Source organism: Scylla paramamosain, chromosome 4, assembly GCF_035594125.1.
Source record: "Scylla paramamosain isolate STU-SP2022 chromosome 4, ASM3559412v1, whole genome shotgun sequence".
In the NCBI taxonomy this organism is placed as follows: Eukaryota; Metazoa; Arthropoda; class Malacostraca; order Decapoda; family Portunidae; genus Scylla; species Scylla paramamosain.
This window is the reverse complement of record NC_087154.1, coordinates 30,087,027-30,099,573: the sequence shown is the minus strand read 5'-3', so window position 1 is coordinate 30,099,573 and position 12,547 is coordinate 30,087,027. Positions and strand designations below refer to the sequence as shown.

The 12,547-nt window shown below is 38.5% G+C and overlaps 1 long non-coding RNA gene across 2 annotated transcripts in view; it reads left to right on the top strand.

Annotated features, from left to right (window-relative positions):
• The window catches only part of LOC135099957 (uncharacterized), a 124,922-nt gene that overhangs the window by 30,152 nt on the left and 82,223 nt on the right, over positions 1-12,547 (top strand). The window lies entirely within an intron of this gene.

Genomic DNA, 12,547 nt, shown 5'->3' with positions numbered 1-12,547 from the left:
TTATAATAAAACCTTATTATTATTATTATTATTATTATTATTATTATTATTATTATTATTATTATTATTTTATAGTAATCAAGACTGAATAAATCCATTTCACTTTGTTTGTGGCCGAAATGTTTGCTGCTAAAATACTCTTCCAAATTAGGCTTTCAACTCCCTCCTTCCAACATCTTCGTGATTGTGGGAGCATTGATTTTATGGAGGAGACTCAAATAAACAATTTTCCACACTAAACGTAATAATGAAAGATTTTAAAACTAAACCTAATGCCACATTATAACCTACTGGCATTAGTACCTGCCCAAAGAATAGTTGGCAGCACTGCTACAGCCTGCGTCGCTGCAGTCGCCGGCGTGTTGGTTACCTATATGTTGGATCTTTGGAAACGTTAACTTATTTCAAGAGCAGATGCTTGATTATTTGGATGGAAGATTATATTATGAATCCCTCGAATTAAGGCATGTGTTGAGCTCGTAATAATACTCGTAATAATTAGTGTAACAGGTGATTGCCTGCGCACCTCCTTCATTTTTAGTTTTAGATACATATAGATTTATACTTTTTTTTTTTGTCCCATCATCCATTACTTTCCATCCTATCTGGGTGTGGCGCTTTGAATCAATCAGTCAATCAGTCAATCAATCAATCAATCAGTCAGTCAATCAGTCATTCAATTGGCCATTTAGGTAATGTTGGTGTGATGTGAGCATCACCAAAGACAACCTGTTGTATTACACACACACACTCTCTCTCTCTCTCTCTCTCTCTCTCTCTCTCTCTCTCTCTCTCTCTCTCTCTCTCTCTCTCTCTCTCTCTCTCTCTCCATCCATCTATTTTACCTATTTATCTATCTATTTATATCTTTATCTCTGTTTATCTGTCTGTCTGTATCTATCCATCTATCTACCTACCTACCTACCTATCCATCTATCTTCATACATAAACATGTGCTTATCCGTCCTGAGCCTTGTATTAAACAGGATGTTGTAGGCAAAGCAGCTACAAACTCTCATTTTTATTTCTTGTAACGTTTTGGGATACACAAAAATGTTATATTCAGATAACATTTAAATACCAAGTAAGAGTCATTAAAGAAATTATACAACTTCTCTTAACAGATCGAACTGAGCTCCTTAGCAGGACTGGGGGACTGTCTAATTTGTTCTTGATAACCAACACACAAACACACCCTACTGCGTTGCCTTGTGGAACTCCTGCTGGGTGATAGAGAACAATATAAAAACTATATTCAGTACCTACCAAAAATTAAGCATAAAAATTTACACATTGATACTACCCTACCGAGACCGAAACAAAAACACGCGAACAAATTTCCAGCATTATTATAGAATATCATTGCTTTTGTTGTTGTTGCCGCTGCTGCTGTCTAAAGTTTCCTTTATATATATATATATATATATATATATATATATATATATATATATATATATATATATATATATATATATATATATATATATATATATATATATATATATATATATATATATTGTGTATCGTCTGTTTCAGATTTAGTAAAAACGTGAAATAATTCTAGATCAATTTGAAGTAAATCAATATATAATCAATAAGCAAAAAATAAATATATAGGTAAATAGGTTAAAAGAAAATGTACGCTTGGGAAAAACCTTGCCTTCCTGACCTTCACCTGTGACATCAAAAGGCCTCGCAATCAAGGCGGGGTGCGCCAGGTGATGAGCGCCGCGACAAAACCCCGGCCGGCACAGAGCACAGCTGAACGTTTATCACAAACCCGGGAATTTTCATGGACAGAAGCCCTCCAACTCCCATTTTTCCCGCTCCTGCCCTGCTGCCCCTTACCCCTGCCCCTGCCCCTGTCCCCGATGCCCTTACCATTGTCCCTGCCTTACGTTTTTCCCTTGTCCCCCTGTCAGTACCGCGGTTTGATCTGGAAAATATTCAGCACAGGGTTATGAACAAACTTTTACCCGGACGTGGGTTTACTATGCACATGACACGCGTGTAATTGATGGGCGACAGGCAATGCAGTAGTGTGTCAGCGTGCACAGGAGTGGAAACTGTATTACGCGTTGGTTAGAATTTAGATTGTGTTTATCTTTTCGAGGGGGGCCATTTGTGTTGATTATTAGTGTATTACTCGTATGTGTAAGTGTACATTAATGGCTAGAAGTGAATTAATTAACCACCTGCACTCACGTTGATTGTATACCTATTGCATTTTCTGCATTAACTTCCTTACTCTAACGAGAATCTCCGTAAGGGAAAAAAAATGTGTTGTGTATCAATTTATTTTTAGCTTTAAAGAATAGAGACACAGGCAAGGCAAGAGCAACGAAGCCCTCCAGAGACTTTATTAAAGAGGGAGCTTATTGAGTTCCCTAGAAATTGTTTGTTGTTTAATGATTCTTCCAGGCAACATAGAAAAAACAAAATAACGCAATTAAAAACAATTCCCTATTAAAGTGAAAGTTTACAAGGTGCTTCAATTAAAATAATGAAAGTAAGTTGGTTTATATTGGGAATTTCTTGATTGATACATGTGGAAGTGCAGCGAACAGTAACATTTCAGAAAGCTGTATTAACCGTGTGTGAGCAAATGGTGTGTTGCAGAATATATGAACGGTTCAAGTGCAGGTATCCTCGATTGCTTTGACTTGCACTCACGATGGAAAGTGTCCTGAAAAGAAAGAAACATTTATATGCAATCCAAAGCAACACTAGTCTATTTTATTTTACTTATATGTATTTCGTTCCCAAAAGGTGTGTGCTGATCCAAAACTGAAAGCCCGGGTCAAACAGCCCATTTTCTGGAGAAGATTTATATTCACTCCACAACAACTATGGCCTGTTTTATTTTTGCTTGTATGTATTTCTTTTCTGTCGCAATTACAGTAATTATTCGTTCCCAAAAGATGTGCACTGATCAAAAGCTGAAATTACCAAGGCCTAGATTAAACAACCCATTCTCTGAAAAAAAAAAAAAAATAATAAAACATTGTCGTGCAGAAAATTATAATACTAGTTCACAAACACGTGCTGATGATTCTGTGTATATCTTCACTGGAAAGACACAGGTTTAGTTGATAATCCTGCCCCTTAGACCATAGCCAGTCAACTCTGTCTAGAAAAAAATGATGTAGCACTTGTTCACAAATCCGTAAGATGATTGTTCCGTTATAATCGTGAAAGGAAGGGAACAGTTCTACGTGATGTCTGGATTATTCTTGAATGTTTCGGCTCGTCGTCGTAATATCTCTGAACAGGCTCTAGTTGAAGTTATTTGCTTTTCAGTGGTATTTTAATGAATCCAGCGGTAGTTTAACAAGGGTTCTATACCATTTACAGGACAAGGCACCCGTGAGGGCCTGATTTATCAACCGTGGCCTTTGAGAATAATCCTTGTATAGCGTTTGAGAATGCGGACCCTGAGCCTCAAGACCTTAGACAGGCAACGCAAATCAATAGGCGGATCCCGATTATCATGTAGACCTGTTCTCTTCAGTTCACAACTTCGATGGAACAATCACCGTACGAATCCGTGAACAAGTTATTGAATTTTTCTACACAAGGTTGAGTGGGTATGGTCATAAATGTCTTGATTATCAACTAACCTGTGCCCTGCCATTCACGATCTGCAGGGAAGAATCACCGGTATGAGTTTTGCGAGGCAATGGACAAATTTCTGTTTTGCCGGAAGCATTACTAGCAAAGCGGGGACAACGAGTCCGAGTCAGTCAGTCATAAACATCCGCCCTTCATGCCTGAGTTCTTTGCCGGTAAGGTTCCGCTACTAATACGGGGCAGGTCGTGAAAGCAGTACCGCATTCGTGAGGGATTTTTCTTTCAGAGGAAGTGAATGAAGCTTAAATGATTAGTGACTGCTGCGTATTTATGAGTGCCACGCCGAGTAGCTTGGTTTCCTACGATTGAGTGTCGCTGGCATCGCAACAGGATTAGAGATGTCGATGAAAGCTGTAAGAAATTTTGATACAAGGTACTATGAAAAAATACGAAAAAAAATACGGATGATATCCTTGTCCTTCCTCCCTTTTCCTGAGCAAATCGATATTAGAGTTGAGATAATGCCTTGCCTCTTCACATACGAGGAGACCAGTAATGTCCTGCCACTTCTCTTTATATTCAGAAACTGATCTCGCAGTCAGAAGTTTATTAGCCTCATTGCCTTAACTGTGCTGTGTTTTGCAATTTTCCTCACTGGCAGTCCCTCTGATCTGCTGACAGTCTCTTTACCCCGATAAGTGATAGATTCTTGAGCAGATGAGGCTTAAGATTGAGGCAAAGCTCTAAACACAGGAAAAAGCGAGTTCTTTGTGTTAATTAATTTCTGACATACTATATGTATTAAGGGTGTTCTATTCTATAAATAAATAAATAAGGGTGTTCTATTCTATAAATAAATAAATAAATATATATATATATATATATATATATATATATATATATATATATATATATATATATATATATATATATATATATATATATATATATATATATATATATATATATATATATATATATATATATATATATATTTATTTATTTATTTATTTATTTATTTTTTCTAGTACTTTCTTCTTTCATTCGGGAATTGTCATTACTGTTGAAGTGAGGGTAATGAGTGAGTGCATGTTGGGTGCTCTATTCGCTTCCAGACATGCGAAAAATCTTCCTTCTTCTCTTTCATTCGGAAATTAACATACCACTTCTCTTTCTCCTCTTTCATACGGAAATTGACTTTACCAGTTCACTACCACATCAACAGTGTTATATTTCAGATGCTATTAGAGAATCTTATTAAGTTTAGGATGACACTTTTCATGATGAATGCGTTAAAAATCATATGAAAATTACTTATCCACTTCAATTTAATATTTATTTACTCTAATCTTGTTAACTATAGACTCCACTGAGTCGATGCTGTGTGTGGTAGTGAACGGCTGAAGGTTAGTTTAGTGATGAGTAAGCTGTGTGTGTATCAGACATTCTATGTATACTCACTCCTTGACTTTGCCGTGACGATGGGAAGCGATAGCTGCTGTGAGGGGCGGGAGTGCTGAGCTGTGTTGCTGGGAAGTGATTGATTGGGAGACTGACGCTTGATGATGATAATGATGATAATAGATGATGATGCTGATGATAATGGATGTCGATATTTATGTAACTTTACCTAAGCTAACTTAACCTAAGCTAACCTAATCTAACCTATCCTAACCCAACCCAACCTAACCCAACCTATATCACCCAAACTTAACCTAACCTAACTTAACCTACCATGGAATATTATGTTAAACTATAGTAAGAATATGTAAAAAAAAAAAAAAAGACCCATACTTCATAATACGTCTCAGTTTATCGTACAGTTTAATATAGCACGTTCTTGGCCCTCGTACTATACCCTCTTACAATTTATCTTCCTTCCTCTACCCTACTCTCTCTCCCTTCCCCTCTCTACTCCTTCTATTCTCCGTATACCACTCATCCCCTCCGATCTACTTGCTTTTATTGAGTCTTGAGCGTCGCCTTTGTTGTGGAGGATCTTAAACCGCCCCTCTTGTCCTCTCGACCTCCCTCACCTCTTCTGTACGTCACCCGGTATCAAAGTAGCGGGGATGGAAGGAAGCAGGGAGACGAGAGAAGGAAGGAGGCTGAAGGGCTGGAGTTCTTTCCCTCTTTGCTCCTTCCCTCTACCTTCCTCTGCCTCCGGGTTGCGTTGCAGAAGGGAGATTACCTAAGTGGTACAGACGATGTTGCGCCTCACCGTGTTTGTGAAGAGGTGTCGGAGGAGATTGGTGTGTGTATGTGTGTGTGTGTTTTGGTGAAGGGATGGAGGATGAGATGAGGAAAGCTGTGTTGGAAGAGAGAGAGAGAGAGAGAGAGAGAGAGAGAGAGAGAGAGAGAGAGAGAGAGAGAGAGAGAGAGAGAGAGAGAGAGAGATTTCTTAAGAACAGACACCAAGAGAATTGTAGAAATTAATCGGAATGCTTTCGTTATTCTCTCTCTCTCTCTCTCTCTCTCTCTCTCTCTCTCTCTCTCTCTCTCTCTCTCTCTCTCTCTCTCTCTCTCTCTCTCGATAGGAACCTTCGTCAAGAGCTGCCTCCATTAGTGGGCGAAGGAACTCCCATTATATTTTTACGCTGGCTGGTCCCTTTGAGCCTTCGCCGGCGCCTCATCCGGACCTCGAGACAGTCCTCCTCCTCGTCCCTATCTTCCTTCCGCCCTCTTACTCGTAACTAGCCCCAAATTTTTATCATCATTCTTTTTCCATCATATCGTATCAGAACATGAGTCAATATCCTCCTCCTGGTGTTTCCTGTCAGTGCTGGATGTATCTTTCTTGTTCTTCCTCTTTTTGTACTCGTAATTAACGGCAATTTTTATTTTTATTTTTTTTCTGCTGTATTGTATTAGCAGGGGAATCTGTATCTTCCTTCTGGTGTTTTTTTTTTTTTTTTATCAGTATTTGTTTCTTATCTTGTTCTTATTCTTTTGGTACTCGTAACTGACGCCATTCATTCTCATTGTGTTCCCATCTTAATCTTCTAGTACGTCAGTGTGTACTTTCCTCCTGTCATATCTTGTCAGTGCGTTAACCTCCTTCTTTGTGATATTTGTAGGTTTTTTTTTTATGTTAATTTTTTCTGTGCTATCCTATTAGTAAGTTAATCTGTTTGTGTGTGTGTGTGTGTTTTTTTTTTTTTTTTTCATCCTGCCAGTACATTAACTTTGTTTCTTTCTACCGTTATTATACTCTTGTGTACCACCATTTATTTGTTTTATCGTCTTCAGTTTTTCTTTTTTTTCTCTTAGCCATATATATACGTTATTCTGTTCTCCTCCCGTCATACCCTTCCCGTTTTATTTATTCATTTATTTTATATAAGAGGGTTCCTGGCATAGGGCAACAAAAAAAAAAATGAGAGAGAAAAAAAAGTCCAGGGAAGATGCCAGTCTCAAAAAGAAAGTAGTCATAAGAATATTCAGAACTGCGAGGCGAAGTGTCTTGAAACCACCACCTTGAAAAAGATTATCTAGAGCAGCGGGAAATGCAGACTCAGGCAGAGTTGTGGAGTTTACTTATCTTCTTTCTACCCTTGTCAGATTTGTAAACACCAGCATTATTATTATTGTTTTTTTTTTTTTTACTCTTTATCGTTGTCCTCATGTATTCTACGTTATTCTATCGCCATTAATTAACTACCTTCCTCTTGTCATATCCTTTCTACTCTGTCGTTTTTCCTTCCTATTATTTTTATGCTCGTAACTACAATTGCCTTTTTTTTTTTCAATTCTCTATCGTTGTCCTCATATTTTTCTATCCTATTCTGTCAGCACATTAATTTACCTTCCTGATGCCATATATTTTCAACGCTGTAATCTGTCTTCCTATTATTTTTATGCTCGTAACTACCTGCATTTTTTTTTCATTAATTATCGTCGTCTCCATGTTTTTCTATTCTATCTTATCTGTACGTTTAATTTTTTATTTTTTACTTTCAGTGCTGTACTTTATTCTTCCGTCTCTTTCTATACCACCAGAAATTATTATTTACTTCATCTCGACTTATCAATATTTTACTGCGCAAGTTTTTAATACTGTACGGGTCATACGGTACTAGTGTTTAGATTCCTCTCTGTGTGTGTATCAGCTGTTGTTATGAATACCAACCATCCCTTTATTCTCTCTCTCTCTCTCTCTCTCTCTCTCTCTCTCTCTCTCTCTCTCTCTCTCTCTCTCTCTCTCTCAACACGGTAATCTCTTCACTCCATTCCTTCCTCCCCTGTCTCTCATCTCATCATTTTTCTTCCCGCTTCGTGTTAAATCCAGTCCAGCGTTCACCACATCTTCACTTCACTAAGAGCTATTCACTGTCATACTAGATACTGCAGACCTTTTTGTCTCTCCCCCTCTCCTTCTCCCTCTTCACTTCTTTTCTTTCCATACTGCATCTCTTTCCCTTTCGTCTTTTTATCTTCTTTTTTTCCATTTTTCCTTTTCTCTTTCATAGTCTCATATCCTTTTCCTTCTCCTTGTTCTTCATATACTCGTCTCTTCTCATCCCTGTTCTTTTTCTTTCTTTTTTCTTTTTCCTTAGTGTTCCGTTCACCGTCACACAACGTAGAAACTTCATCCCTCTCTCTTTCTTCCTTTTTTTTCCTTTCCTTTTCCTCCCACACCATTCTTTTTCTTTCCTTCTCTTCCTCTCTTGCACTTACTTTCTTTTATTCCTCCTTTTCTCTTCCCTTCCTTTCCCTTCCTCTGATACTCCCAGTCTCTTCTTTCCTCTCCTTTCCCTTCCCTTCTCTTTCCTCTTCTTTTCTCCCCCTCCCCTCTTCTTCTCTCTTACTGTGTTTCTCTTCCTCTCTTTTCTATATAGCTGTTCAGAGTTCCTTACTGCTCTCCTCTCTCTCTCTCTCTCTCTCTCTCTCTCTCTCTCTCTCTCTCTCTCTCTCTCTCTCTCTCTCTCTCTCTCTCTCTCTCTCTCTCTCTCTCTCTCTCTCTCTCCATGTTTACCGTTGCTAATTATTTATTTATACCTTACCTGAGCTTAATATTCACCTGGATTAGGCTTCTTACCTGCTTTCTGTTTACCATATAGTAGGTCTCTCTCTCTCTCTCTCTCTCTCTCTCTCTCTCTCTCTCTCTCTCTCTCTCTCTCTCTCTCTCTCTCTCTCTCTCTCTCTCTCTCTCTCTCTCTCTCTCTCTCTCCCCCAATCCCTTCAGTTAGCTGCATTAATTATTCCCGTTATTACTATTATTATTATTGTTATTATTATTATTATTATTATTATTATTATTATTATTATTATTATTATTATTATTATTATTATTATTACTCTCTTCTTATTTACTCTTCGGTTTGGTTACGTATCCGTGGAGCTAAGAGAGAGAGAGAGAGAGAGAGAGAGAGAGAGAGAGAGAGAGAGAGAGAGAGAGAGAGAGAGAGAGAATGAGTACCTTTCTGTATATTATTTTTTCCTTGTAATTTTATTTAGATAGGATGGAAAGTAGAAGACAAAGGCGTGTGTGGGGAAAGTTTTTTTTTTTATATCAGCCTTATTATTAATATTATTATTATTATTATTTTTAGATGGAAGGAAAGAGAAGCGGTTGGTGGTGCTGTATGGAATTTTTTTTTAATTCTTTTCTTATTTCTTTTTAATGGGGAGAAAAAAAACAACGGGAATTGAGATGTGTGGAAAAATAAAAGGAAAAAAAAACTATGTAGGAGGTGGAAGAGGAGGAGGGAAAAAGGTGAAAATAAAAAAAAAATAGTAAAGGAAGAAGGTGAGGAGGAGGTGGAGGAGGAGGAGGAAGAGGAGGAGGAAAAACGTAAGGGATAGAGTTAAGAAAAATAGAGAAGGAGAAAAAAGGAAGAAGGAGGGGGAAGAGAAAGAAGAATTACTAAAAAAGAAAAAAACCCCACAAAGATGAAGAAGAGGAAGAAAAAGAAGAAGAAGCAGGATAGAGAGAAACATGATAAGGGCGATGGTATGGAAAATGAGGTGAGGAGAAGAATAAGAAAGAACAATAAGAATGAGACGAAATAACAATAAATACATTAAATGGATTGGAAAGAACACAATACATTAGAAACAAAGGAAGAATGAAAGACGGGTGAAGAGGAAGAGAAGAAGGGAGAGAAAGAGAAGCGGAAGGGAGAGAGAGAGAAAAAAGAAATAAAACTCAGAAAGGAGGAGAAAAGGAGGAGGAAGGAAAGTAAGGGAAAAAGAACATTGAAATAGAAAGAGCTTGTGAAGAAGGAGAAGGAGGAGGAGGAGGAGGAGGAGGAGGAGGAGGAGGAGGAGGAGGAGGAGGAGGAGGAGAGGTGTTTGAGAGGAAAGCGACCATTTGTTAGGTCATGAAACTAGAGAGAAAAGACTGAGCCATCGGGAACAGGAGAACATTTTCCAATTAGAGAGAGAGAGAGAGAGAGAGAGAGAGAGAGAGAGAGAGAGAGAGAGAGAGAGAGAGAGAGAGAGAGAGAGAGAGAGAGAGAGAGAGAGTACTTTAGCTCATCTCTTATTTCCTCGACATTACTTTTTCATATTATTATTTGGTTTTCTGTCACGCTCCATGACGTAACCTGACCTAACCTAACCTAACCTGACCTGACCTGACCTGACCTGACCTGACCTAACCTAACCTAACCTAACCTAACCTAACCTAACATGACCTAACCTAACCTAACCTAACCTGACCTAACCTAACATGACCTAACCTAACCTAACCTAACCTAACCTGACCTGACCTAACCTAACCTAACCTAACCTAACCTGACCTGACCTGACCTGACCTGACCTAACCTAACCTGACCTAACCTAACCTAACCTAACCTAACCTAACCTAACCTGACCTAACCTAACCTAACCTGACCTGACCTGACCTGACCTGACCTGACCTGACCTGACCTAACCTAACCTAACCTAACATGACCTAACCTAACCTAACATGACCTAACCTAACCTAACCTAACCTAACATGACCTAACCTAACCTAACCTAACCTAACCTAACCTAACCTAACCTAACCTAACATGATCTAACCTAACCTAACCTAACCTGACCTAACGTAACCTAACGTAACCTAACGTAACCTAACCTAACCTGACCTAACCTAACCTAACCTAACCTAACCTAACCTAACCTGACCTAACCTAACCTGACCTAACCTAGCCTAACCTAACCTAACCTGACCTAACCTAACCTGACCTAACCTAACCTAACCTAACCTAGCTCAACCTGATCTTACCTAACATAACCTAACAACATGATCTTACTTAATCTGACTTATATTAACGTAACCTAACCTGACATAACCTTTCTTAACCTAACTCAACCTGGCCTTACCTAACCTAATTCAACCTAACGTAACCTCACCTAATTCAAGTTGACCTAACCTAACTTAACCTAGCCTAACTTAACCTGACCTAATTTTACCTAACTTTACCTAACCTAACTTAACCTAATTTAACCTAACTTAACACAACATTTTTTCCTATTATTTCTTTCTTTCTTTGTTATTTTTTCCTTCACTTTTTTGCTATCTGTTTTTCTTGAATGCATTTCCATCAATCTTCTTTGCTTATTTTTCTTTGTATTTTTTTCTTTACTACTTTAAAATTCAATGTCTATTTTGTCTTTATGTAAGAGAGGGTCGAACCAAGGACAAGACTGAAAGAAAGGGCCACTGAAGGTTCTCTCTCTCTCTCTCTCTCTCTCTCTCTCTCTCTCTCTCTCTCTCTCTCTCTCTCTCTCTCTCTCTCTCTCTCTCTCTCTCTCTCTCTCTCTCTCTCTCTCTCTTAAAAAAAAAGTCAAAAGCAAGTCCAAAATTACATTGTGAAATACCTCCATCTTCAATATTTTTCCTCCTTTCCCTTCGTCATCCTTCTTGTGCTTCCTGTTCCCTTCCATCTCACCTTCCTTTCTTCCTCCTGCCTGTTCGTCTGTTTCTCCCTTTCTCGATTTCTTTTTGGTCCTTTTTTTTTTTTTTTACTTTCTCCTGTTTTTCATTCCCTTTCTGTTTCTATATTTTATTTCTTCTTTATCATCTTTAATCTATTTTTTTCTTCTTATTTCTTTCCTTCTTTATCCTCCTCCTCCTCCTCGTCTTTTCTTTATTGTTTCCGTGTTATTTTATTCCCTCTTAATCCATCATATGTTTTTTTTTATTTTTCCTTTTCCTTTCTCTCTTTATCCTTCTCCTCCTCCTTGTTCTTCTTGTGCTTGATCTTGTTATTCTTTTCCTCCTCTTCCTCCTCATCCTCCTTTATCATGTGCTTGTGCTTGTTTTTGTTATTCTTGCTCATATTTTTCTTTTCCTTTTTCATTTTCTCGTTGTTGTTGTTGTTGTTGTTGTTGTTGTTGTTGTTGTTGTTGTTGTTGTTGTTGTTGTTGTTGTTGTTTCTGATGTATCGTACCTCTTGTGTATCTCCTCTTCCCTTTTAGTAGTCATCAGTCTGCAGTGCTCTCGTGTTCCCTTCCCATGTCATCTTTCCCTCACGAGAGACAATCACTGATATGAAAGGAGCTGGACGTGGCGTGGCGTTATAAGTTTGTTTGGTATACAGAGAGAGAGAGAGGGAGAGAGGGAGAGAGAGAGAGTGAGATGGGGTAAAAAGTTTTCTCCTTACGCAACACCCAATCACAGCACGATACACGCAGGGAACCGAATATGATTGGCTGGGAGTGGCGATGGACAATGATAAATATTTTCTTGCATAACAGTATACGAGTATATTTTTTTCTTAGAGTTAGTATCTCTATTCTCTCTCTCTCTCTCTCTCTCTCTCTCTCTCTCTCTCTCTCTCTCTCTCTCTCTCTCTCTCTCTCTCTCTCTCTCTCTCTCTCTCTCTCTCTCTCTCTCTCTCTCTCTCTCTCTCTCTCGGAAGTTGACTCTTAGCTCTTCAAAAATTATGTCTGTATCCGCGTGGAGGTGGAGGAGGAGGAGGAGGAGGAGGAGGAGGAGGAGGAGGAGGAGGAGGAGGAGGAGGAGGAGGAGGAGGAGGAGGAGGAA